Consider the following 25,333-nt stretch of genomic DNA (forward strand, 5'->3'; position numbering starts at 1 on the left):
CTCCCACTGAACAAATAATGAAAAAGAACCAAATTGCTTACCACAGCTATGCAGACGATACACAGATCTACTTAGCCCTATCTCCTTACGATTACAGCCCCATTGACTCCCTGTGCCAATGCATTGATGAAGTGAACAGTTGGATGTGCCAAAACTTTCTTCAGTTAAACAAAGACAAAACTGAAGTCATTGCGTTTGGAAACAAATATGAAGTTCTCAAGGTGAACGCATGCCTTGACGCTAGGGGTCAAACAACTAAAAATCAAGTCAGGAATCTTGGTGTGATTCTGGAGTCAGACCTTAGTTTCAATAGTCATGTCAAAGCAATAACTAAATCAGCATACTATCATTTAAAAAATATTGCAAGAATTAGATGCTTTGTTTCCAGACAAGACTTAGAAAAACTTGTTCATGCTTTTGTCACCAGCAGGGTGGATTATTGTAATGGACTCCTCACTGGCCTTCCCAAAAATACCATAAGACAGTTGCAGCTCATACAGAACGCTGCAGCCAGGATTCTGAGCAGAACCAGAAAATATGAACACATCACACCAGTCCTCAGGTCTTTACATTGGCTCCCAGTTACATTTAGGATTGATTTTAAAGTATTATTACTGGTATAAATCACTCAATGGCCTAGGACCTCAATAAATTGCAGATATGCTCAATGAATATAAACCTAACAGATCACTCAGACCATTAGGATCACATCAACCAGAAATACCAAGGGTTCACTCTAAGCATGGCAAGTCCGCTTTTAGCTGTTATGCCAGCCGCAGCTGGAACCAGCTTCCAGAAGAGATCAGATGTGCTTCTGAATTCAAATCCAGACTCAAAACACATCTGTTTAGCTCTGCATTTACTGAATGAGTACTGTGCCACTGTACGTTCGACTGATTACACTGTATTTTATTTCTGCATCCTCCTTTTGATTCTAAACTCAAATGGCACTGAAAATTGGATAAAAGACAAACATAAATTACTTAATTGGAGAAATTGAGAGATGAAACCATGCTGATGCTGATGGCTCCAACTGTGGTGGAGTAGTGAGTTTGATGTGTCAATTAAACTCGAGGTTCTGTGGGATGCGGACTGGATCGACTCCGTCCCTAGAGCTTCCGAACAAATGGGTTTTTTGGGGTGTGGACTGATGGGGCAGTGAACCCAAGGAGTCAGTCCTGGAGGACGATTTTAGGGAAAAATCGGGTCTATTGGAGACGTCAATATATTTTTTAGGTGTGTCGAAAGATCACCACAGACACTGTACAATCCACATGCGATGATCTCACAGTATAACAAGCAGCTGTACAAAATATGATACACCAGTGTTTTGCCAGTTTATCCCTTTTAATTCTTTTTATAACTGTATCCACTGTACGTCCGACCGACTGACTGCACTGTATTATTCCTTTTGATTCTAAACTGAACTCAAATGGCACTGAGAATTGGGTAAGAGAGAAACATAAACCACTTAATTGGGGAAATTGAAAGATGAAACAATGCTGATGACCTGGGTCTGTGGTGGAGTAGTGAGTTTGATGTGTAATTAAACCCGAGGTTCTATGGGGTGCGGACTAGATCGACTCAATTCCTAGAGCTTCCGAGCAAATGGGTTTTTGGGGTGCAGACTGATGAGGCGGTGAACCCGAGGTTACCCCGTGAGTCAGTCCTAGAGCTCAGGTCCTTCGGAGACGTCCAACGGAATTCTTAGACGTGCCGAATAAACACCACAGACACAGTGTAAGAGTAAAACTATATGCAAAATAAGATAGACCGGTGTTTTGCCAGATGAGAAGTTTATGTATAATCTTTTTACTATTTTAATTAATTTTACTCTAATTAATTTTATAACTTTATAATTTATCTCTTTTAATTCCTTTTATGTCTGTTTTAATTTCCCTTGCTTTTATTTTGTGCTTATTTTCTATGCAAAGCACTTTGAATTACCATAGTGTGATATTTGAATTCATTTCTATGTAAAGCATTTTGAATAACTGTTTTAATTTTCCTTGCTTTTATTTTGTGATTATTTTTATTCCTTTCTATGTAAAGCACTTTGAATTGCCATAGTGTATGAAATGTGCTATATAAATAAACTTGCCTTGCCTAAATAACACTTAATCTTATTATGTCTGACTACAAATAACAGCTATGCATCATTGCCATGTGATTATTATTCAAGTATCTGTGCAGGTTGATATGAGTTTTTTTTTTTTATGTGTGTCAAATCCAAGGTAATCCAAGGTAGCTATGAATAGAGTGTGGTTTTCCAACAGTGAGATTATTATCCACGCCACGCCATAATACAGAACATCACATTTAAGGAAGACTATTCCATCCGATTACATATCTCCAGAGTGCTGCTGTCCCACCCAAAAAAATCTCAGCACCAGGATGCGTTGCACTCCAGAGTATGGAAATGAGCGGTGCTTTGTAATGAAGTAGTTCAGCCGAAACACTTGCTCACTAGCGGGTGAAATATAACAGTGAATGAGCTTAAAAACTGAGGAGGAAGGCTTGTGGTAATAGGCCTTCTGGAAGCTCCACTCAGCCCCTCGAGAGGGCAAAATACAGTCCTTGTAATGAGCAGCAGAAAACTGATGTTAAAGAAGGAAAATCCTGTGAAGGTAAAACGATCAAGGGCTGCTCTCCCACCGAGCCCTGAGGCCAAACCGACACAGAGGAGCCGAAATGAAAAGGGAGGAGATGAGGTGAGGAGGTGGAGGCGATGAATCACATCTTAAAATATGAAGTGACGCACATCAGAGTAGTACATACCTGACATCTCTTTTTTCAGTGTTCTAACATGAATACTTAGGGTTATTTGGATAGGATACTTCAAAAAGTGCGCATCTGTTTCCCCCAAAACATCCTTATAAATCTACAACATATTATGAAGAAACACTTCCATATGTCATGAAATGAATCGTATTGAATAAAATATGCATTCGCAGGTGCTCGCTAATTAGAATGACAAAAATACACATAGTGGCGCTTGTTATGTACCAATAGCACCATTATAATGAATGTATGTTAACATGTCGCAATAGCATACCAGATGCCAAGTTGTAGCGCTCTAATTAAACATCTGCTGGAAACAAACCATATATAATACTTCCAGATCTGTTCTGATCGTTTAATTGGGAAACTCACCTTTGTAATCTTCATTGTTTCATGTAAAGGCCAATTTATCTGTTTTCACACAGGCTCAGAGCTCTGGAGGAAGTGCAGTTTTTCTCATAAACAAAATTAAAGATGTGTCAAGAGTCCAGACTTACAATAGTAGATGGTTTTTGTGGAAGTGGACCACACTACAACCGAGGTGTGCTGTTCTGTTTAACCCTAAACAGAAGCATAAAGAGGTCAGTCCTCCAGGGAGGTGATTATCTTTCTGTCTGCTTAATGGTCCTCATAGACAGGCCTTAATGAGAAATAACGAAGGGCCATAAGACCCCACATCTCCAAATCCTCACAGGAATCTCATAAGGATAGCCTATCGGATACATGTTTCACATGGCTGTCGTCTTTGTCACCTTTTTCACTGTTTATTAATCATAATTTTTAATCTGCACTGTCCTGAAAATTTTAAATCTGAAATTTAAAGGGACAGTTCACCTAAAAATGAAATGAACACAGGTTTGAAACGAAATGAGGGCAAGTAAATAGCCGTGTTTCCACTGTCGGGCCAGTGAACGGGCGTGCCAGCTAAAAGCCTCGGGCCTGTAGCACCGTGCCCAAAATCTGCTGCGTTTCCACTGTCGGGCCAGAAGCTACATCACTTCACTAAAACACACCCGTCACACGCCTCTCTGGAACAACATCACACTAACCCATCTTTTCACCAACAAATGGAAGTTTTATCAGAAAACTAATCAGAAAGAAATCACTGGAAACAGCGTGATTGCAAAACAAACATGATAAAAGCGACCGTTTGCTGGCATTTTCGTTATTTACTTGAATATTTGAAACCCAAGAATCGATATTTTACCACATATTTACGATAAAAAGTGATACATTGACCATAATTAATTAATTTGTGTCAAAATTGCACATTAGTCACACAGAAATAAAGTAGTTTACCAGTCTATTTCACACAAAAAAGAGGACACACTTATTCAGAGAAACAGAGGAAGCTCCCGAAAAGAAAGTTCCTTTATTTTATGATAGTCCGGTATAAAGAGATGAGACGTAGGCTACTGACAGATAAAATAAAAACAGGATTGTAATAGCCTTTATTTGTCGTCTGATTTCTTCAAGCGTTCATATTTACCATGTTTACTATGGTAATGGTTAGCGTGCAGAGTCTTTTGCATCGCTGACAGAATCATCCGGCGAATCATCTGAATCATCTGCCCGAGCTGCCCCGCTTTGGACCAAGGTATTCGACGGGCCAGAAAATCCTGGCCGTTGGCCCCAAGTAAGCCCCGATCAAGCCCCGGAAGTGACTAGCCCCGCACTAGCATGCCCGGCTCTGGCCCGACAGTGGAAACACGGCTAATGATGATAGAATGTTCATTTTTTGTATGAGCTGTCCCTTTAAGTGATCTTTATGCTCATATATCACAAACTGACATCCTGACAGTTTGTTTTTATACTTGTCCTGTTCGATGTCATAAGAAAGTCATGCTCAACTTTTCTTTGAGAGATAGACCAGTTAAACCATTACTCAATTATAGGATCATTTTTAGGTAATTAGGAGGACCAATGTTAACTGTGACTTGAGTTAATTGTGATCTAAATAGCATCTGTTGTGCTTATCAGTAAATGAGTTCCACAAATACACAGCCGACAACAACACATTCTGATGTGGAACATCTTTCTGTGCTCTATATGCATGACACTTGTAAATGATGAGCGTCTCTCATTGGCACCATGGTTATTATTGATATTAAACTAAAAGCAATGCAGTTTTCAGTTACAGATTCCTTTGTAAAAATACCTTTTGTTCTAACATGATTCATATATTTTATTAATTTATCAATGTATTAGATAAAGCCAGCTTGTCATGTGATCTCAACTCAACATGTCTGCTCCCATGAGAGGACCCACTCTATACAAGACAAATCTGCTTTCTTTAGTCTTCAACTCATGTGAGTGTAAATGATTTTTGTAGAAGAGGAGGTCAGCAGCGCCATCTGCTGGACAACATTATTATCCATCCAACAAATATACCAACAAGCCACAGGCCTTGGCCACAGCCTGCCAAACCCCAACCCCCTTTCTTTGAGGAGCTTTCACAAGTATTGAGGAAAACCCAAATCAGACACACTAATTTCCAGTCACCACCTCCTGTGAGCAGAGAGACTAGCCTGTCGGCGCACCAGTATGCCTCACCATGCGGCAGTTCTCTGTCAGACCCAACCAGAACCCAAGTGCACAACAGAGAAGAGCCCTGGATGAAACCATTGCCTCCTCACCCTGAACAGAGACCGAGCCAGACAACCCAGCTTTCTTTCTATCAAGAATCAGCCCCAGAGGCCTTTCCAGTACACAGTCAGTTTGCTTCAGAGTCTGAGCCAATGCCAAGAACTGTCTACCCAGTTACAACATCTCAGCTTAGGGCTGAGGCTGTACCCTACACTCCCCATCCCTCATCATATTGGGTTCCAACAGTAGAAGGCCCAACCTTCCCAGATTTTATTGAAGAAGACAGGGCCCAGTATGTTGAATTTAAGATTGCTCTGGACAACCTGCTTCACCCACAATTACCAGAGCATTATAAGTACTCCATCCTTCTTAAGCAATTGAAGGTGCCTAATGGTCACAGACTGATTTTAGCACATGCAGAGTCAGTCATGCCTTACACTAACGCCCTGCAAGCCCTTGACAGAAGATATGGTCATTCCTTCCAGTTCGTACTTAAGGACACAGAGACTTTGGAGAGCCTTCCGCCTATCCGTGCTGGTGACGAGTGGGCATTCAACGACATTTTTCTCAGAGTCCAAGCAATAGTCGGCATGCTCAAAGCCCTAAAGGGGGACAGGACTGAAGAAATGTCAAATGTGAAACGTCTTCTGAATCTTCTTCCTCGTTCACAACAAAATCAATTCAGGAGGCATCACCTCAAGAGAAACCCAGATAAGACTAAGTTCTCCCTCCTCGAGTTTGCAGATTGGCTGCAGTTAGAAGCTAACTGAATGGAATTTGACCCAACTGACAAGACAAGAGCCATAAAATGAGATCAAAGGGTAGAAATTCGGGGAACAAAGCAAACACACCACCATACTGCATGGTGTGGAACAAAGACAAGTCATAGAACCAATAACCAAGCCCAAGGCAACTCATCCCAAAGTACCCACCAAGCCCAAAGCCATCTGTCCATACTGCAGTGCAGAACATTACCTTAGCCAGTGCACCACATATATAGCATTAACCAAAGAGCAAATGGTTGGCTGGATCAAAGACAATAAACGGTGCTGTAGCTCTCACATGGCTAAAGACTGTGACCTAAAGAGGCCTTGCCACCTTTGCCAAGCCAAACACCTCTACATACTCCATGACATCAACCAAAGAAAGGATTTGGTTACCAGTGAGAGCAATAGCCTATACAACTCCACCACAGAAACTCTATACCTGGACCAACCTCGATGTGGCAGGAAAGTGTTTCTGAAAGTCGTTAAGGTTACCATCCATCACTAGCACAAAGCTTTAGACACATTTGCTGCACTTGATGATGGCTCAGAGCACACCATTTTGCCTGCCACAGCTGCGCAACACCTCGGTTTAAAGGGCAGACCCTTTAAACAGTTCTCGACCTTTGAGGAACTCCTGGAAGCTACCTCCAGATCCATGCATGGGGTGGCAGGAAAAACAGGTGACCCAGGATCACCGGAGTACCAACAGGCTGAAACAAACCTACTAAGGAACGCCCAATTAGACAGTTTTCCAACAGAATATCAGGCTCTTACAACTGGTAAGCCAATCCCTTCATCCAGTCGTCTGCTCACATTGTCACCAGAGTCAGACAAAACGACTGCACTCATCCGTGTAAGAAGACGACTACGTCAAGCTACCCACTTAAGTTACAGTACTGTACATCCCATAGTATTGGACCCAAAACACCCTATAATTCGCCTCCTCATTAAGCAATGCGATACCAAACTCTGTCATCCTGGTCCAGAAAGGGTATTCACAGAAATGCAAAGATATTACTGGATCCTCAGAGGGAGTGAAGCAATAAGGCGCTCTCAACATTCCTGTGTCGAATGCCAAAGGTGGAGAGCCAAATCTAACATACCAAAGATGGCAGAACTTACTCCCGCCAGAGTCTGCCTACTGAAACCAGCCTTCTTTTCCACAGGGGTAGATTGCTTTGGCCCATTCCAGGTAAAACGAGAGAGGAGCAATGAAATGAGGTGGGGAATCATTTTTAAGTGCATGACTACCCGCTGTGTCCACTTAGATACTTACTGAGTAACATGGAGACAGACTCCTTTCTGATGGCTCTTAGGCATATGGTTGCTTGATGTGGAATTCCTTCTGAAATCCTGGCAGATCAAGGCACCAATTTTTGAGGAGGTGATAAAGAGCTACAGACAGCTTTCACTTCCATGAGTCCACATCTCCAAACCCAATTAGCGAAACAGAAGAGACAGTTTCGGTACAACCCACCAAACGCCCCACATTTCGGAGGTACAGTACGTGGAAGCACGAAATCCGCTCAGTTAAAACTGCCCTACGTACCATAGTAGGGTCTCAGATCCTCACAAAGGAAGTCCTCCGAACACTCCTTATAGAGGTTGAGGCTATTCTCAATGCAAAACCACTGGGGTATGTCTCTTCCGATGTAGCGGATCCAGATCCGGTGACCCCGAACTACCTGTTGATGGGGTGGCCAGATGCATCACTACCACAAGTGATTTACCCAGAATCCAAAATTCTTAGTCGGAAAAGATGGCGGCACTCACAAGTATTGGCATATCAGTTTTGGACAAGTTTTATTAAGAATTACTTTCCCACTCTGCAACCACGTCAAATATGGGTGAGTGACTGCAGCAACCTCACACCCGGGACTGTTGTTATGGTAATAGACCACCAACTTCCCCGTGCTCTGTGGCCTGTCGGCAAGGTAATAACTACATACTAGAGATGTGACGGTGATAATATTCTCCCACCGGTTAATCGACTTGTGACAACACCGGTATTACCGGTTTCATCGTGGGGGTGGGGGGTGTTAGAGTGACGTAATTATTATTTTTTTTTATATGGCGTCAATTCATCATTCGTATTGAGTTTGATTGACATGCGATCTGACCAATCAAATTCCACCATTTTTGTGCGACAAAGCAGTCAGAAGAGTGATTGATTAACTTGGATGGATTTGGCTTTGGCTTTAACAGCTTAACTGAGGCAATCTGTCACGACACATTAAAGAGCCAAAAAATGGTAGGCCTATTTTATTTTTGTTTGACTGACCAAATTTGAAAGTTGAGACTTTGTTTCATATTAAATATTACCTGCTCGGTCCTGTCTTTCAGCGCGTTGTCAGTGTCCTCTATTTAGGTTATATTTCAGCACTTCGCGAATGGACAGCGACTCTTAAGTAGCACGAACGCGTTCTCGCGCATTCATGTTAAGTGCATTTTTGGGAAACGCGCGTGGAATTGCGTCGAGCGTTCGTAACCTTGCACATAGAGAACGCTCTTAAGAGCTAAGATACATCGTTATCGGGAAACCCGGCCCTGGTCTCCGCACTAGCCTAACTGAAAACTATGAAAGCCGTGTGACCGGCCAACCGGTAAAAAATAAAATAAAAAATACATTAAAGAAACTATTCCCTCTGATTTTGTTTCATTAATAAAGTTTGACTAATCGCAGCAGTCTCGCATTCGTTTAGAGCTCGTGTGAATTGCACGTATAAAATGAAGTTAACGAACAACCTCGTTCCATCAGGAAACGCCACATGAATTTCACTGCGCTTTATTACGAGTTTTTCTTTTGCGTGAAGAAGCCGTTCGCCGGAGATGTGTTAAAAGATTCATTCATGCACACAAGAGAGTGCATTCATGATTATTAGGCTACCGGTATACTAATCCTCCTGGCGCCGGGTCAGAGTGAGTAGGCCTAATTTACTCTTCTTACCTTTGTTCTTTGATTAACATTAATGACACTCCATCTGACACGCGTACCATTTTCTCACAAATCTCTACAATCATTTATGATATTATTTAAACAATTTGCTCTTATGAGGACACTAGACAAAACGGACATTTTGGCATAATTTGTGTGTGTTATGTTTTGTTCAAGGCCGAAAAGAGAACTCGATACTGACTCGCGTCTTTTCCGTGTGTGTGTGCGTGTGTGTGTGTAATAGGCAGGACTTACAGCGCGATTTCTTGTTTTGTCACGCTTGAATGGTTGAGCGTGATCATACAACGCTAGTCAACTGGTGACAGAAAATACGGATCCTGCGTAATTGCTTTAAAAAAAAAAAATTGCGGTGCTGCGGTGGGCAAGTGATGAAACCGGTGTTGCGACTGAACACCGTGTAACACCGGTAACACCGACTATCGTGCCAAGCCTACTACATACCCTGGTCGGATGGCTGGGTCCGCTCCGCAAAGATCGAGGTAAAAAACAAGCTCTACCATCGACCATTGTCTCGTCTCATCACACTGCCTGCCATCCCAGATAATGACCCTACAACAGACTAACAAAGAAGATGGAAAGTACATTTGCAAAGCAAATGTAGGGGCGGCTGTAGAAGAGGAGGTCAGCAGTGCAATCTGCTGGACAACATTATTATCCATCTAACAAATATACCAACAAGCCGACATAGTGATCATGCCCCGATCACGCTGACGGACAGCCAAACCACAGCATTGGTGGGTGACCGTGTGCAGAACTTTTTAGTTTCGTTTCGCTTTATCATTGAGAGATGGTTCGTGTGTTGTTTTTCTTCCTAATTTCTGCCAGAGTTGTGACTAAAATGACTAAATGACTAAAATGACATAAGATACCATCCATTCCAATGTATGACTTGATGGACATTAAAGTCATTTAAATGGGTTTCCTGTCTCCGTGTCCTTACCGACACACCATGGCGATGACCAAATCTACCTAAGAACCAGTCCACCTTCACTACAATTTTATTTGAACATGTTTTTCAAAACTGCTGCTACTAATTTCTTTAGGGGAAAACCTTTTAATGAGGAATTAATTATTGAGTGGACCTTTAAACAGCTTCTTCCTGCTTTGTGTTTTTAATAAGTCAGACTCTGATGCCTCTTTTAGGTTCTTTAAATGAAATGCCTCCTAAGTGCCACACAGGTTTTTTGCTAATTAAAAAGGTTTTCAAGAAAGAAAATGTATTTTGTTAAATGAAGTCTCTTATGCACACCTGCACGTGTTTGAAAACACAGTAAAAAAGGGAATATATATATTTAAAAAATATGTTTTACAAATTAAAATAACAGTATTTGACTATTTGAATATATTTTAAATTGTATTTTTTTTCCTGTGATGGCAAAGCTAATTTTTCTGCATATTTACTCCAGTCTTCAGTGTCACATGATCCTTCAGAAATCATCCTAATATGCTGATTTTCTGCTCAAGAAACTTTCTTATTATTATCAATGTTGAAAGCAGTGTGCTGCTTATTATTTTTAGGAAACCATGACACTTTTTTTAGTTAGTATTGTTAGTTAGTAAAGTAATCCGTTACATTACACATTTAAGGTAATATGATCTGATTACTTTTTGATTACTTTTAGATTACCTTTGACCTATCTTGTCTATGACATTGAATTGAATAGGATAATATTGTGCCATATTGATATAAAAATACAAAGAGCTTTGTTATCAACATCAACGAGTGCATTAAATATTACATTACGTCAGGGTTTCTCAGACTGGGGTTCGTGAAGGAACTGCAGGGGGTTTGTGAGTTTAATGAAAAGCAAATAATTAAATAAATCATAAAATATTTAAATGAAAATAAATAATTTTAAAATAATAAAAATGTGTTTTGAAAGACAAAAGCCTTCCAAAGACAGCAATACATGGTTAAATGACTTGTTGAGTGATAGGCTAATTCAAATAATAATCAAATGTTGTTTGTCAGGAGTTGAATTGATGTGCAATGTTGAGGAGAGACACTTCTTAAAAATAAAATGATTTCTGTAAATCCAGTGGTCAAATGCTTTGTTTCCATTCAGTTTTCCATGTTATAGTCTCTCTGTAAAAAAAAAAAAAAAAAAAAAAGTTGCTGCCTTAAATTTTAAGTAAAACCAACCTAGATGTTTAAGTAATTTGAACTTACAAAAATGAGTTGAATCTTGTAAAACTTATAAAAAAGTTAAAAATGTCTCACTCTCAACTTATTTTTATGAGTTAAAGCAATGTTAAACGTACAGTTTTTCGCCACTAGGGGTCGCTAACCTATTTACAATAACAAAGGCGTAGTTTGATGACGCAACATTTGCTACGAATTATGGATCTTGTCGTCAACGTCAAGCCGACCGATCTAATCTATGGATCTAATAATGTTAATGGATGACTGAATACATCGATGCTTTTATCATGACTGTGATATGAAGCAGTTCGGGATTGCTAAGAGACAGCTATCAGCTCCACACGCGACGCGATATGGACATTTCATTCTACCGAACTAACGTTACACGCGAGTGCAGAATTACTACTCACAGTCACAGGTCAGTTTATTAGACAAATTAAACTTGTGAGGTAACGCAGCGTTGTTTCACTTGGTCTAACATTACACTAGCACACTAAACTGCATTTGAATGTGTTGAAATGTATGTGTTAGTTTGTCTGTATGAGACTAGCAGTAAGCTAGATCAACATTAGAATAACATACAGATCATATTCTAACATTTCATCATGTTGAGCTATATAACATTGATTAGTTTGATGTAAATGTGCTCACCTGTTTAATAAAGTACATGTAGAAGCGGTCGAAGTCTCGGACGTGGAGCTCTCGTTTATACTGTCTATGGGAGCTCTCGGCATCTCGAAAACACCGCGCTGATATTGATTCTCGTTTTAGTTCTCCTTTTGTATCCAAAGTCTGCTTGCCATGGTCCATAATGTTTGAACGAAACAACAACAGCGTGCAAACAGACATTGCGAACTACCGTCAGTCGCTTTGGTTACTATCAGAGGGCTCTGGTTCATAGCTCTGGTTGCCATGGCAGTACGAGCGGAAGCCAGGGACAACGCGGATATGACGCCATTGACGGCGACAAAACGGAAATAAAGAAACGGGACGTTTCTCGAATTAAATGACAAATTTCTCCTGGTTTGAAAGTTGTTGGAAACAGTCGGGATAATGTAAGTACACAACTAAAAAAAATATATAACATAGATATAGTGATTTTTGCTATTTTTAAAGCAAAAAAGTTACATATTGTGGCTTTAAAACATGTTTTCATAACGTATTAATCATATGATGTTTACAGTGTGTGTGCAATTTTACAAAACTAGAAGACTTTCTGAATGTAAATAAGCAATATGCTTTCTTTTTTTCTTTTTTAGAAAAGAACATTTAAAACATGAAAAAAAATAAGAAATTGGGAGAATCAATAAATTATGAATGATTTACTGCCTTTGTGTAAAAAAAGATGTAATCAAGTCGTCAATAAAAAAGTAACTGTAGTCTAAGTATTTTAAAAAGTAATTTAATCTAATTACATGTACTTAAAGGTATAGCGGAGGATCTTTCCAAATTTTAGATAAGACCCGCCCTCTCCACTTTTTGAAAAGTTTGATTGATTCACCAGAATGATTGACAATTAGGAGGACCAATAGTTTAGACTACCCACCAGGAAGTAAAACATCCTCCGCTATACCTTTAATTTTTGGAATCTAATTACGTAATCCAGATTACAGTGTGTCATGTAACACAACCAGCCATTCAACTGAGTTACAGTCATGAGTTATGCTGTCATGACAATCAGCTGTCAATCAAGACAACCTTGTTTTGGGTTTCTGTTAAAAATGCAAAAACATGATTGGCACTGTACTGCGAGTTTAAAGGCTACGAGTAAAAAAAGGTGCTCATATAAAAAGCCCACGGGTGCTCATCTCTATTCTCTCAAAACCGCCACATGAAATGTTTCAGGGTTATTTACAAAAAGTCTGGCTTTGGCACACTGCAGCAAGGGCAATCAGAGCAGACGTTCCTCTGTGGAGCGAGGTTCTCTCTGGAACGAATGACTGCAGTGGTCAAGTTTGGAGCCCTGGCAGCCCGAGTGTCCTGGAGGTCTGGCACTCGTGTGTGATCAGGCCTCTTCACACTGTAATTAAACTGCCGTCCCTCAAAAGTCTGTCAACACGAGAGACCGTTCCAAGAGAGAACTGAATGCCAAATGCACTGTCCTCTATATAGTCTGATTATAGTGCCCAAGCTATTTCTCTTCTTATATCTTTAAACTTCAGTGCTAATCCTATTGCAAATATCAATAGTGAAGTGTATTAGATTTTAGCTGCCATCACATGAAAGGCAAAATGATGATGCCCTTCATCCTGGTTGCATCTAATGCATTTCTGTTTTTATAAGGCCAGTATTGGCAGCGGTTATCTGTTTAGACTGATCCGAAATCAGTTTTGAAGAAATAATGCAATAGTTTATGGCCTGACAAAGAAATCTGCTCACTGTTTAGCAAGTATGGATTGATACTGAAATATTTCAATGGTACAAGACTGCCACCTGCTGGTAATTTCGTCATTACATCCATGCTGTTCACATTTGTTCAGAGTTTTTTGAGCAACACTGCCAATAAGTGTGTTGGATGGGCAAAGCAACCATCTGTTACCATATTCCTTGTTATGTTTAACAGAGCGTACTTCAGAATGTGCCTTGCCCTAATCACTGTTTTGGCTCACTGTGAGACTTTGTAATCTTTTATTCTTTTAATCGTGCATCCATATGTTATTTGACATGCAATTTAAAGGGGTCCTATTATGTTTTTCCACTTTTTCAACTTCAGTTAGTGTGTAATGTTGCTGTTTGAGCATAAAAAAAATATATCTGCAAGGTTACAAAGCTCAAGTCCACTCCAAAGGGAGATATTTTGTTGAACAGAATCCCCTTTTCAAGAACTATACAACAAACGGCTTGTTTGGACTACAATGCGATTTTTCCGGATCTTATGAAGTCACAATGTTTCTCATTTAAATAATCCCCGCCCACAGAATAAGCACAAAAAAGGGTGCGAGGCCTTAGAGGCATTAGAGAAGACAAGTGTTGTTGCTGTCAAAGAGACGCTGTTTTTTCCCACAACGCTTCTAAAACTCATTTGTTTGACCTTCCTAAGGCTGATGAACTTAGAGTGGTTATTTTATTTTAAGCACTGTTCCTGAACATTATTACACCAACGTTTATCTGTGCGCTGCACATTTTATGGAGAACAGCTTGTTTTCTGTAGCTTTTGTAAGTTCTCACGTTTGTGAGACAGTTCACCGCTCCTTTGGAAAATTAACCATGGTTTTGTGATCGATTAGTTTTCTAACAAAAAATCACAATTAAATGGTGGATAACATCGCATATATTGTATAAGAATATTACAAAAAACATACCACTCTGAAACATCCTGTGAAATCCGTTCTGCGTGAACCTCTTATTCGTTAACATTGTCAGGGTCGGAAACTGAAATTGACGCCACCCTTAATATTTACACTAGAGAAGAACTCGCAGTAATTGCAGTAAAAATATGCCGGACACGTCAAACTACTGCTTATGAATTAATTTGTCTGTAATATATATATATATATATATATATATATAATTATTATTTACTTTTCGCACCATTTTTCACTTGTTTTAGAGAACTGCAACCCTTTTAAAACTGTGGTAAAGCTCTCATGCATAGCTATATGCAAAGGTCAAAGTTTTTTTTTATATTTTATTTGAAAATATAGAAATTTGATCTGAAACCAAAATGTATGAAAATCAGAAATAAAGAAAAAAAGACAGGTCTGTCTTGAAAGGTTTATACATTATCCCCTGATTTCACAGACTAGGCTTAAAGGGATAATTCAAAATGAAAATGTTGTCATTAACTTACCCTCAAGTTGTTCCAAGTATAGATTTCTTTCTATTGTTGAACACAAAATAAGATATTTTGAAGAATGTTGGTAATGTAACCAGACAGTTGACGGAATCCACTGGTTACCCACATTCTTTAAAATTAAAAGAAACTCATACAGGTTTGGAACAACTTGAGGGTGATTCAATGATGACACAATTTTCTAGCCTAGTCCCAGATTAAAATGCTTGTTTGAGTTGTTTTAACTGAAAGCAACTTGTACTTATATATATAATAAAATATGTCACTGCCATTGTCTCAAGATTCACACCAGTATTTTTTAATTTTTTTAAGCCACATTTATAAAAGCTACTAAAACTTAAGCTACTTGAACTAATCCAAGTCCTGTCTCTGAAATCAGGCCTTTAGGTTTTAGATCTTATGGGCCTTGACTATCCTTCTCAGAACCACAGGAGAGAAAAGCTTTATTATTGTGCTTAACACTCCTCAGTGATACACTTTAGCCTACAGTGTCATTCATACTAAAATAGAACTGTTGTTCTCTTACGAGAGGTTCTCTCGTATTGCGTAAGTTGCTTAAGCTACGGGTAAAGTTGTCTTTTCTCGAGATCTGAAGCCAAAAAATTATCCTTAATTTTGTATTGGCAGGCTGTATGAGCGTGCTCATTGGCTGTCCTGTGGCAACTGCAGCAGCCTACCAGTGAGCCCTGCGTGACGTCGCGCCCTCCACGCGCCTGGCCCGCCAGAATGGGTGTGGCTAGCGTGTATAAAAGAGGGGCTCACAGGCTGGAATTCTGATTTTCATGTCTTCAGCGAAGCTCTTCGCATCGCTGGATCTTGAGAGCCGCCGCCGTTGAAACAAGCGACCAGCAAGCCTAGGAAGCGTCTGAGGAAGCCGGCCGTCTTCGCCGCCTTCAGCCTCCGTGCCTGCTACGCCATCCGGCGACATATCCTTTCTCTGCTGTGTGTGTTCGCCTTTGCGTCACACACTTTCTCTCTCCTAAAAGAGCACGAGGCGTTTTTCTAAAAATACCTCGTCTTTCCTGCGGCTCGTGCCGCTCAGCAACAGAGACCGCAATGTCATCTGCGCTCTCTGCCTGGGCCGCTAGCACGCCGCCACCGCACTCCCCGGGTGCGAAGAGCTCTCAATGTCGACCCTGCGGGCTCGACTTGAAGCTTTCAACGCAAGCTGTCACTCCGCCTGTCCCTGCGGGACCGCGCAGAAGTAAGCGCCGCCCCCAGAGACCACTGGAGGCCGTTGCGGCAACGAGAAGCTCGCCGGATCCGTTCCCTCGAGCTCCTCTCTCCCCCCTCCCGGCCGCGCAGCCGCCGGCACTCGCCCGCGCCGCCGCCACTTCAGGGGATGAGGCAGAGGAGCTGGACGAGGACGCCGCCGCTGAAAGCTCCCCTCTGTTCGAGCCGCGCAAACAGCGCCGCTCACAAGGGATATGTCAGAAAGCGGGCGGCCACGGGATAGCTTCCTTTACGTTACAAGAAAGCTACCCCGCGTCCCGTTCGTGCGCGTCACTCTGGTAACATCAATATTGCAGTAAACGAGCCTGTTATAAATACATGCACGCCTGCAAACAAACGCCGTCACGACGAGCAATGTTCAGCACCCCACGTGCCTCACTCACCGGCGAAAGGAGTAAGAGAGAGTGTTTTGAGTCCCGCTGAGGCTGGACCAACCTCCATTCCTCACACATTTCTCAGCCCCCTCTAAGTTCAGGTGGCTGGAAATACTAATATTGCAGTAAACGAGCCTGTTTTGATACACGCACGCCTGCAAACGATCGCCAACACAAAACGTGACACTCTTTTATATGCTCACGCTTACTGAAAGCTTATGTGTTCTCCCCCCGTGGCACAGTGGCAGAACACTAGGCGTTTGCACCAGAGACCCGTGTTCGAATCCGGGCTCTGACAGCAAATAAAAATTATGCTGTTCATTTCGAGCTCGCGGCCAGCTTTCTAACTTCAGAAAGCGAACCCGCCTCTAAAATGCCTCACTCACTGGCGGAATTAGGAAGAGAGAGTGTTTTGAGTCCCGCTGAGGCCGGACCAACCTCCAAATCTCACACATTTCTCAGCCCCCTCTAAGTTCAGGTTGCTGGAAATACTAATATTGCAGTAAACGAGCCTGTTTTCACACACGCACGCCTGCAAAACGAACGCTGACACAAAACATGACGCTCTTTTATATGCTCGCGCTTACTAGATGCTTATGTGAACTCCCCCTGTGGCAGAGTGGTAGAACACTAGGCTTCCGCGCCAGAGACCGGTGTTCGAATTCGGGCTTTGACAGCAAATACAAATTATGTTTTTGTGAAGCATATGAGCCGTCAAAGCATTTCGCTCCGTCAGTCCCCTGAAAAGGCGACTGCAGATGTGTATTTTGTAGCCAACGAGCGCGTTGTACAACCCGCTCTCCTGCACCCAAACACCGTCTTCACGGCACCCCAGAGAAATCTCATAGGAGTACAATTCTGATGATCCGGCTCACGCCGCATGTGTTTCAAGTGTAGAAAATGTGCCCACGTTCTGTGCTCACCCCTACACACAAGCACTATGAACTCCGTGTCTCTATCAGAGCCCGCTCTCATAAAGCGGACAAAAGCCGCTCGAGTATTGAATGTAGGTCACGTGTCCACAGCCCCGTGCCCACACCTACCCACTGCCCGCTCTGTTACACAAATGCTACACTGTACACCCGCTCTGTTACACCCGCTCTGTTACACGAATGCCGTCAAAGCATTTCGCTCTGTCAGTCCCCTAAAAGGCGACTGCAGATGCGTATTTTGCACATCGCATGCCCTGAGAGGTCAGGGTATGCGAATTTTGAACTATCTGGACGATTGGCTGATTCTAGCACAGTCAGAGGAAGAACTGATCTCCCACAGAACTGTGCTTCTCAGCCACCTGGAAAGCTTGGGTCTCATGGTCAACTGGACCAAGAGCTCATTACTGCCCAGTCAGTCAACCCCTTTTCTGGGCTTGGAACTGGACTCTGTGGCAATGACGGCCCAGCTGTCGATATAGCGCGCGCGCCGTATCTAGCGCCTGGCCGCGTCTTTCCAGCTGGACAGCGCCGCACCCCTGAAAACGTTTCAGAGGATGCTGGGTTATATGGCGTCAGCTGCAGCAGTGCTTCAGCTGGGTCTATTACATATGCGCCCCCTACAACGCTGGTTGAACACCCGTATGCCTCGCCGAGCCTGGGCGGCCGGCGGCATACGAATCAGAGTGACTCAGAGCTGCGTTTCAGCGCTGAGACCCTGGTTAGCGGCCGATTGGTACCAGCAGGGAGTGATAATGGGAGCCGTTTCACGCCGCAAGTTATCTCGACGGATGCATCCGACTTAGGTTGGGGCACTCTGTTCGAGGGCAAACCGGTCTTTGGCCTGTGGTCAGACCAGGAAAAATGCCTCCATATAAACTGTTTGGAGATGATAGCGGTCGAAAACGCGCTCAAGCATTTCCTCCCACATATACGGGATCCCCACGTACTAGTCCGTTCGGATAACATGTCTGTGGTGTCCTATGTGAACCGACAGGGCGGTGTCAGATCCAGAAATCTCTGCAATCTGACGAAGCGCCTTCTAGTGTGGGCTCACCACTCGTTGCGCTCGCTGAGAGCCGCGCACGTGCCTGGCCACCTGAATGTCGGTCCAGACAGACTGTCCAGGTACAACATTCCCCCGGGAGAATGGTCCCTGCACCCTCAGACAGTCCAGCTGCTGTGGCACCTGTTCGGCAGGGCGGAAGTCGACCTATTTGCGTCAAAAGACAACGCTCATTGCCCGAGGTTTTTCTCAAAAGCGAGGATGCGTTGGCCCAAACCTGGCCCAGCCGCCCGCTGTATGCTTTCCCTCCGATCTCTCTGTTACCACAGGTAATAAAGAGGGTCAGGGAAAACACGCCACTCAGTGCTCCTCATAGCCCCGCGATGGGGGAACCAAATTGGTACCCAGAGCTAGTGAGGCTGTCGCACTCACCCCCCTGGCCGATCCCGGTCAAGAGAGATCTCCTCTCTCAAGCCGGCGGATCGATATGGCATCCCCACCCAGAGCGCTGGTCTCTGCACGCGTGGGTAATCAACGGATACCCGTTGAATTGTCAGAAGGGGTCATAAACACGATCACGCAGTCTAGAGCCCCTTCCACGAGAAGACTCTACGTGTCTAAATGGTCAGTGTTCACTAAATGGTGCGCCACTAGGAGCCTGGATCCACGCACATGCGGGGTTTCGCGGGTGCTCTCCTTCCTACAAGAGCTGTTGGACAAGGGCAGGTCCCCCTCCACGCTCAAAGTATATGTTGCGGCTATCGCAGCGTTCGCTGAGACGACGCGCAGCCATGCAATAGGAAGAAATGAGCTCATTATCCGCTTCCTTAGGGGAGCCAGGAGGATGAACCCCCCGCGGCCCCCCCTCGGTTCCTATCTGGGATCTTTCTTTGGTCTTGGAGGCCCTGAAAGCTTTTCCCTTTGAACCATTAGATTCCGTGGATTTGAAATACCTTTCGCTTAAAACCGTTTTTCTGATAGCTCTGGCATCAGTAAAACGCGTGGGGGATTTACACGCGCTGTCTGTCAGCCCTGCGTGTCTCGAGTTCGGACCTATTGACTCTAAAGTCATCCTCAAACCGAGACATGGTTACGTCCCAAAAGCGATTGGCACTCCCTTTAGGGCGCAGATCATCTCCCTGTCGGCTCTGCCTGCATCCGACAGTGATGATAGTGATAACCTCCTATGCCCCGTCAGGGCGCTGAGAGTGTACATCACACGCTCCGCCGCCTTCAGGCGTTCCGAGCAGCTTTTCGTTTCGTTTGGTGGGTGCACCAAGGGTCTCGCCGCCTCGAAACAGAGTCTGTCCAGATGGATAGTGGACTCAATCGCAGCTGCATATGCGTCCAAACACCTTCAGTGCCCTATGGGCATCAGAGCCCATTCCACCAGAGGCGTGGCCTCTTCGTGGGCTTGGTCTAGCGGGATTTCTATTCACGACATATGTATGGCGGCAGGCTGGGCCTCCCCCTCCACATTCGTGAGATTTTATAATCTGGAAGTCCCCGCCTTGCAGGCTAAACTGTTATCAGTCTAAGCGTGATGTATGTTCTGCCCATCTATTATGCGCAGACTACTCCTATGTATTACTAGCTTTTCTGGCAGTGCCGCTCTGTACCCTTATGAAGTGTTTATGACATGTGCTGGCCCGCGTTGCTGGCCGCCTGTTCTTGCATGTTATTTTCCCCGGGTTCCCTGGGAATCATGCATTGATGCTCGGCGCGCACGACAAGGGGTTCCCGTAGCGTAAGCAACTTACGCAATACGAGAGAACCTCTCGTAAGAGAACGTACTCGGTTACCTAACGTAACCTCGGTTCTCTCTAGAAGAGGGAACGAGTATTGTGTAACCTGCCGTGTCGCGCCACAAGCTTATTCGCTTCAGTCTATGAAAACCAGAATTCCAGCCTGTGAGCCCCTCTTTTATACACGCTAGCCACACCCATTCTGGCGGGCCAGGCGCATGGAGGGCGCGAATCGCCCTCATTGGGCGTGACGTCACGCAGGGCTCACTGGTAGGCTGCTGCAGTCGCCGCAGGACAGCCAATGAGCACGCTCATACAGCCTGCCATGGTCTGCTGTCTGCCGCAACTGCGTTGACAATAAATACAAAATTAAGGATAATTTTTTGGCTTCAGATCTCGAGAAAAGACAACTTTACCCGTAGCGTAAGCAACTTACGCAATACTCGTTCCCTCTTCTAGAGAGAACCGAGGTTACGTTAGGTAACCGAGTACGTTTTTGTATAGCTGAGTCTGCTGTCAGTTGCCTATATGTTCTGGGTGAGTAATACATATTTTGTTAGGTGTAATTGTGCTTGCTTAGTTAAGCCTAAATACTGTACAATGCCCATTACAATTATAGACAAACAAATTAATCGGGTAAATAATAGTTTATAATAAAATCCTAAATATTGTACCAAACAGATGAAGATCAAAGACAAAAGTAGTAAGATATCTGCATAATGAAAGGAGAGGTGGAAGAGATGAAGCAGAAGAAAAGCATAAGTGAAGAGCAAAATAAGAGCAACGAATAGCCTATATGCAGGAAATCTACAACCTCTTAAACTTATGTTTTGGGCTAATAATAAAAGGTCAAACAGACTTATCCATTGTGTCATAGTTGGTGCACCCTGCTGAGGTGAGACGGACATACACGTACTGCATTGTTTTGTTTCAAAAAGTTAAGAAATTGCAGCTGTAATAGGCCACCACTCTATATAAATGACATTTATATAGATCAGATTGCAGTGCTGCGAGCTCTCATGCATTCAGCGTGAGACTCACGCAATTGACACTTTTCACACGCCACACATCCATTTTCTCACGCAGAGAAAAATCGTGGCGCAAAGAGAACACTGACACCGACAGACTAGACAGAGCAGGTTACTTCTGATATGAAAAAAAATTCTCAGCTCTCAGGTTCTGTCCATTTTATTACGAAAATCAGACAATAAATACCGTTTTGGCGCTTGTAAATGTGACCTGACAGATCGCTGTAGCGCCTCAGTTCAAGTAAACCGATCATCTTTTACATTTTATTCTAAAGATACAGTACAACTTACCGAAAGGTATATGCCTCATAGGGTGACCAGACGTCCTGAAAAATTCGGGACGGTCCCGAAATCTAAACTGTTGTCCCGAATCCCGAATCCGGCCCTAATTGTCCCGAAAATTACACTAAAGCAAAATCTTGAGTAGTTATTGTCTTATAAAACATGAAAACCTGTCCGTGCAGGTTGAGTCGTCCTGCAGCCAGCCCCTGCTAATCAACAGCAAGATCCTGCCCGCAAACTGCCCAGCTCACATTATACACAATGCAGTAAAACGTGCCAGCAATGCACTGCAAACAGATGTGGAGACTATTGTGATAAAATCATTCAACCATTTCAGCTGTTCTGCCAAGAGAGTTTCCACCCTCAAAGAAATGTTTGAATTTGGAGTACCACTGTTGCGCTGTGTCCCGACACGCTGGTTGAGCCTGCTCCCTGCAATTGACAGACTTGTCAACACCTGGCCAGCTGTGCGGAGCTACTTCTTCAGATGGAGGATGAGCTTGACTTGGATGAGCTCTACCATGAGAGCGGTGTTCTGAAAGAGATATTGCCTCATCTATACACAGTCACCCTGTAGGTGAGCTTTGGGCCCAAGCACTCAGGAGCAGGTATACCAAGTATGCCACAGTATGCCAAGCTACTGTCTTTCATTTTGAGCATCTCCGTGAGCAATGCATACTCAGAACGGGTATTTTCAATTATGAAAGGTGCCTGGACCGATGTGAGAAACAGGTGCTCATTTAACCTGGTCCACAGCGAAATCAAAGTAAAAATGAATTTTTTGATGAATTGTGCAGAGTTCCATAAATACATCCTGGGAAAGACGGGAGTGCTGGCAGCAGTGAAAACCTCAGCGAAATATGCTGAAGTATATCTATGGAAGTAAAATAATGCCAAATGTTTTTGAAACAAAAAAGCCTGTTGAATTGCACTACTTGAAAAAAATAGGCATTGCATTAACCATGCTTGCATTGTATTTTTAGGGCTTGCATTTTTATGGGCTGAAATTCAACCTGGTTGAATATTTAAGCTGTGAATATTTCAATTAAAAACATTTCAAACACATTCATTATTACAAATTCAATAATCCATATTCACCTTTCATATTACACTTCCAAAATATTCAAACTGTTTAAAAATACAACCTATAATATTCAACAGGCATTTTTCTGTCTATTTTATTTCGCTTTGCAAATTCGCTTCCACAAATTCAGTGGTTCAAATTCGACAGTAAATTCAACATTGACATCCAGGAACTGCAGGAAAAGCAGTAGATTGCCGAGAATACTCTCCATCTGCTGTTAGTCAACCTCACCAGCAGGGGGTGCAAGTGCGTGTTGTTGACGAAGACCAGCAACAGTCAGAGCGAGCCATTCATTCATAAAATGAAAATGATTATCTGTGTCAGTATATATGCGGAAAAGATGATAAAGACACAAAAGCTGTGTTTATGTTTCATTCAATAACTTCATTATTACTTTCCCTGTGTAGCCTACATGTTATCAGCTTTCTCTACCATGAACGGGATTATAATCGGTTTCCCTCAATACCTCATACTCAAGGATTCCCCTTCCGTCGGGACAAAACGCTTAACGTAGGTTAATAGACTACTACAGTGATATAAAAGACCAAACTTGCACCTTATTGGGGATGAAGGCTGTACTATATAGGCTACAGGCAATCAGATGGACTAAGAATATTCATATTTCAATATATTAATAGTTCATGATGAACTTAATGCGCAAAGTTTCATGCTGAGCGTTTCGTGATATACTGGCATAAAATCAACACTTGATCAATTAATGCTAACACTTTCTCTTCTATTCTATACTATTCTATTCTCTCTCTCTCTCTCTCTCTCTCTCTCTCTCTCTCTCTCTCTCTCTCTCTCTATATATATATATATATATATATATATATATATATATATATATATATATATAGATAGATAGTAGGCCTATGCCTACGTGTACTGCATTAGCTTAAAGGGATAGTTCACTTTGAAATTAATTTTTGGTATGTTTTAGCTTACCTCAAGGGCATCCAAGATTTAGGTGTCTTTTTTTCCGCAGTAGTTTCAATTTTGATATTTTTAGGTCAAACCGTTCTTGTCTGTCAGTCATATAATGCAGGTCTATGGTCACGGTCTCAAAACACAAGCACAGAGTCCAAATTAAAACAATTCCCCGTCGTCCAAATTAAACAATTCCCCATCGTAAGTACACATTGATGGCCTAAGACACGAAACGAGCGGTTTGTGTGAGAAAACGAACAGTATTTATATCGTTTTTACCTCTTATACGCAGACATGTCCAAGTGATCTGATCTGACATGTACGCAGACTGGTGCATAGATATATACACTAGATGTCTCCTTAAAGACATTCGTTCCAATGAACTGCCGTAGACAAGGCGACATCTAGTGTGTATATATCTATCCACCAGTCTGCGTACACGTCAGATCAGATCACTCGGACATGTCTGCGTATAAGAGGTAAAAACGATATAAATACTGTTCGTTTTCTCACACAAACCGCTCGTTTCGTGTCTTAGGCCATCAATGTGTACTTACGATGGGGAATTGTTTAATTTGGACGACGGGGAATTGTTTTAATTTGGACTCTGTGCTTGTGTTTTGAGACCGTGACCATAGACCTGCATTATGACTGACAGACAAGAACGGTTTGACCTAAAAATATCAAAATTGAAACTACTGCGGAAAAGAAGACACCTACATCTTGGATGCCCTTGAGGTAAGCTAAAACATACCAAAAATGAATTTCAAAGTGAACTATCCCTTTAAACTGGGAAGAGTCATAGCACTTGCATAATTGTTGTCCTCCTATTGTTAGTTTAACTGTAAATCGCTTTGGATAAAAGCGTCTGCTAAATGATTAAAGGTAAAATTGGCTTGACATTGGACATTCACTACATGAACACTTTACAGTTGGTTTTATGACTGTAAGTCGTTCTATTCAAATGCTATTGAAGTTAGAATCATGTATACCAATGTCGTATACACTTTAGAGACGGTCTCTAAATGTGCGAATGTCCAATGACAAGCCAACTTTATGCCAGTCTATCACTGGGAAACGTTCAGCATTAAACTTTGCGCGTTATTCTGAAACCATCTGCTTGCCTGCGATTTGGTCTTTATATCACTGTAATTAGTCCATTAGGCTAAGTTAAGTGTTTTATATGTCCAGCAGGGGAATCCTTAAGTATTGAGGGAAACCCTAATAGCCTGCATGCAGCACATCACCACAATATAAAGTTAAGGCAACTAAACAGCCAAGAGAAATATATGTCAACCTCAAAAATGTAACATTGGATCTATATATCCGCATCGGGGAATAATATTATAATCTCATTCACGGTAGAGAAAGATGCATGTAGGCTACACAGGAAAAGTAACCGTGAAGACACTGAACTTAACATGAAACAGCCGTCATAATAATCACAAATACACTTACATTGTTGTAAATGAGTTTTACGAATGAATGGCTTGCTCTTACTGTTGCTGGTCTTTTGCAGCACCTGCTGGTGAGGTTGACTAACAGCAGATGGAGAGTATGCTCGGTAATCTACTGCTTTTCCTGCAGTTCCTGGATGTCAACATAGTATTTTTCTGTCGAATTTGAACCACTGAATTTGTGGAAGCGAATTTGCAAAGCGAAATAAAATGGACCGGAAATTGCCTGTTGAATATTT

General features: G+C 42.5%; 1 protein-coding gene across 2 annotated transcripts in view; it reads right to left on the reverse strand.

The window, feature by feature from the left end:
- The window catches only part of LOC309489596 (diamine acetyltransferase 1-like), a 61,131-nt gene that overhangs the window by 32,540 nt on the left and 3,258 nt on the right, over window positions 1–25,333 (reverse strand). The window contains exon 1 of one of the 2 annotated variants that reach the window (XM_082158444.1): window positions 14,536–14,562. The exons of the other annotated variant lie outside the window; for it this stretch is intronic. The gene's annotated coding sequence lies outside the window, so the exon portion shown is untranslated. Of the gene's footprint in view, window positions 1–14,535; window positions 14,563–25,333 lie in introns of those variants that run through there. 2 annotated transcript variants of the gene reach the window in all.

Source organism: Leuciscus leuciscus (assembly GCF_965113295.1).
Source record: "Leuciscus leuciscus genome assembly, chromosome: 24".
NCBI classification, from domain to species: Eukaryota; Metazoa; Chordata; class Actinopteri; order Cypriniformes; family Leuciscidae; genus Leuciscus; species Leuciscus leuciscus.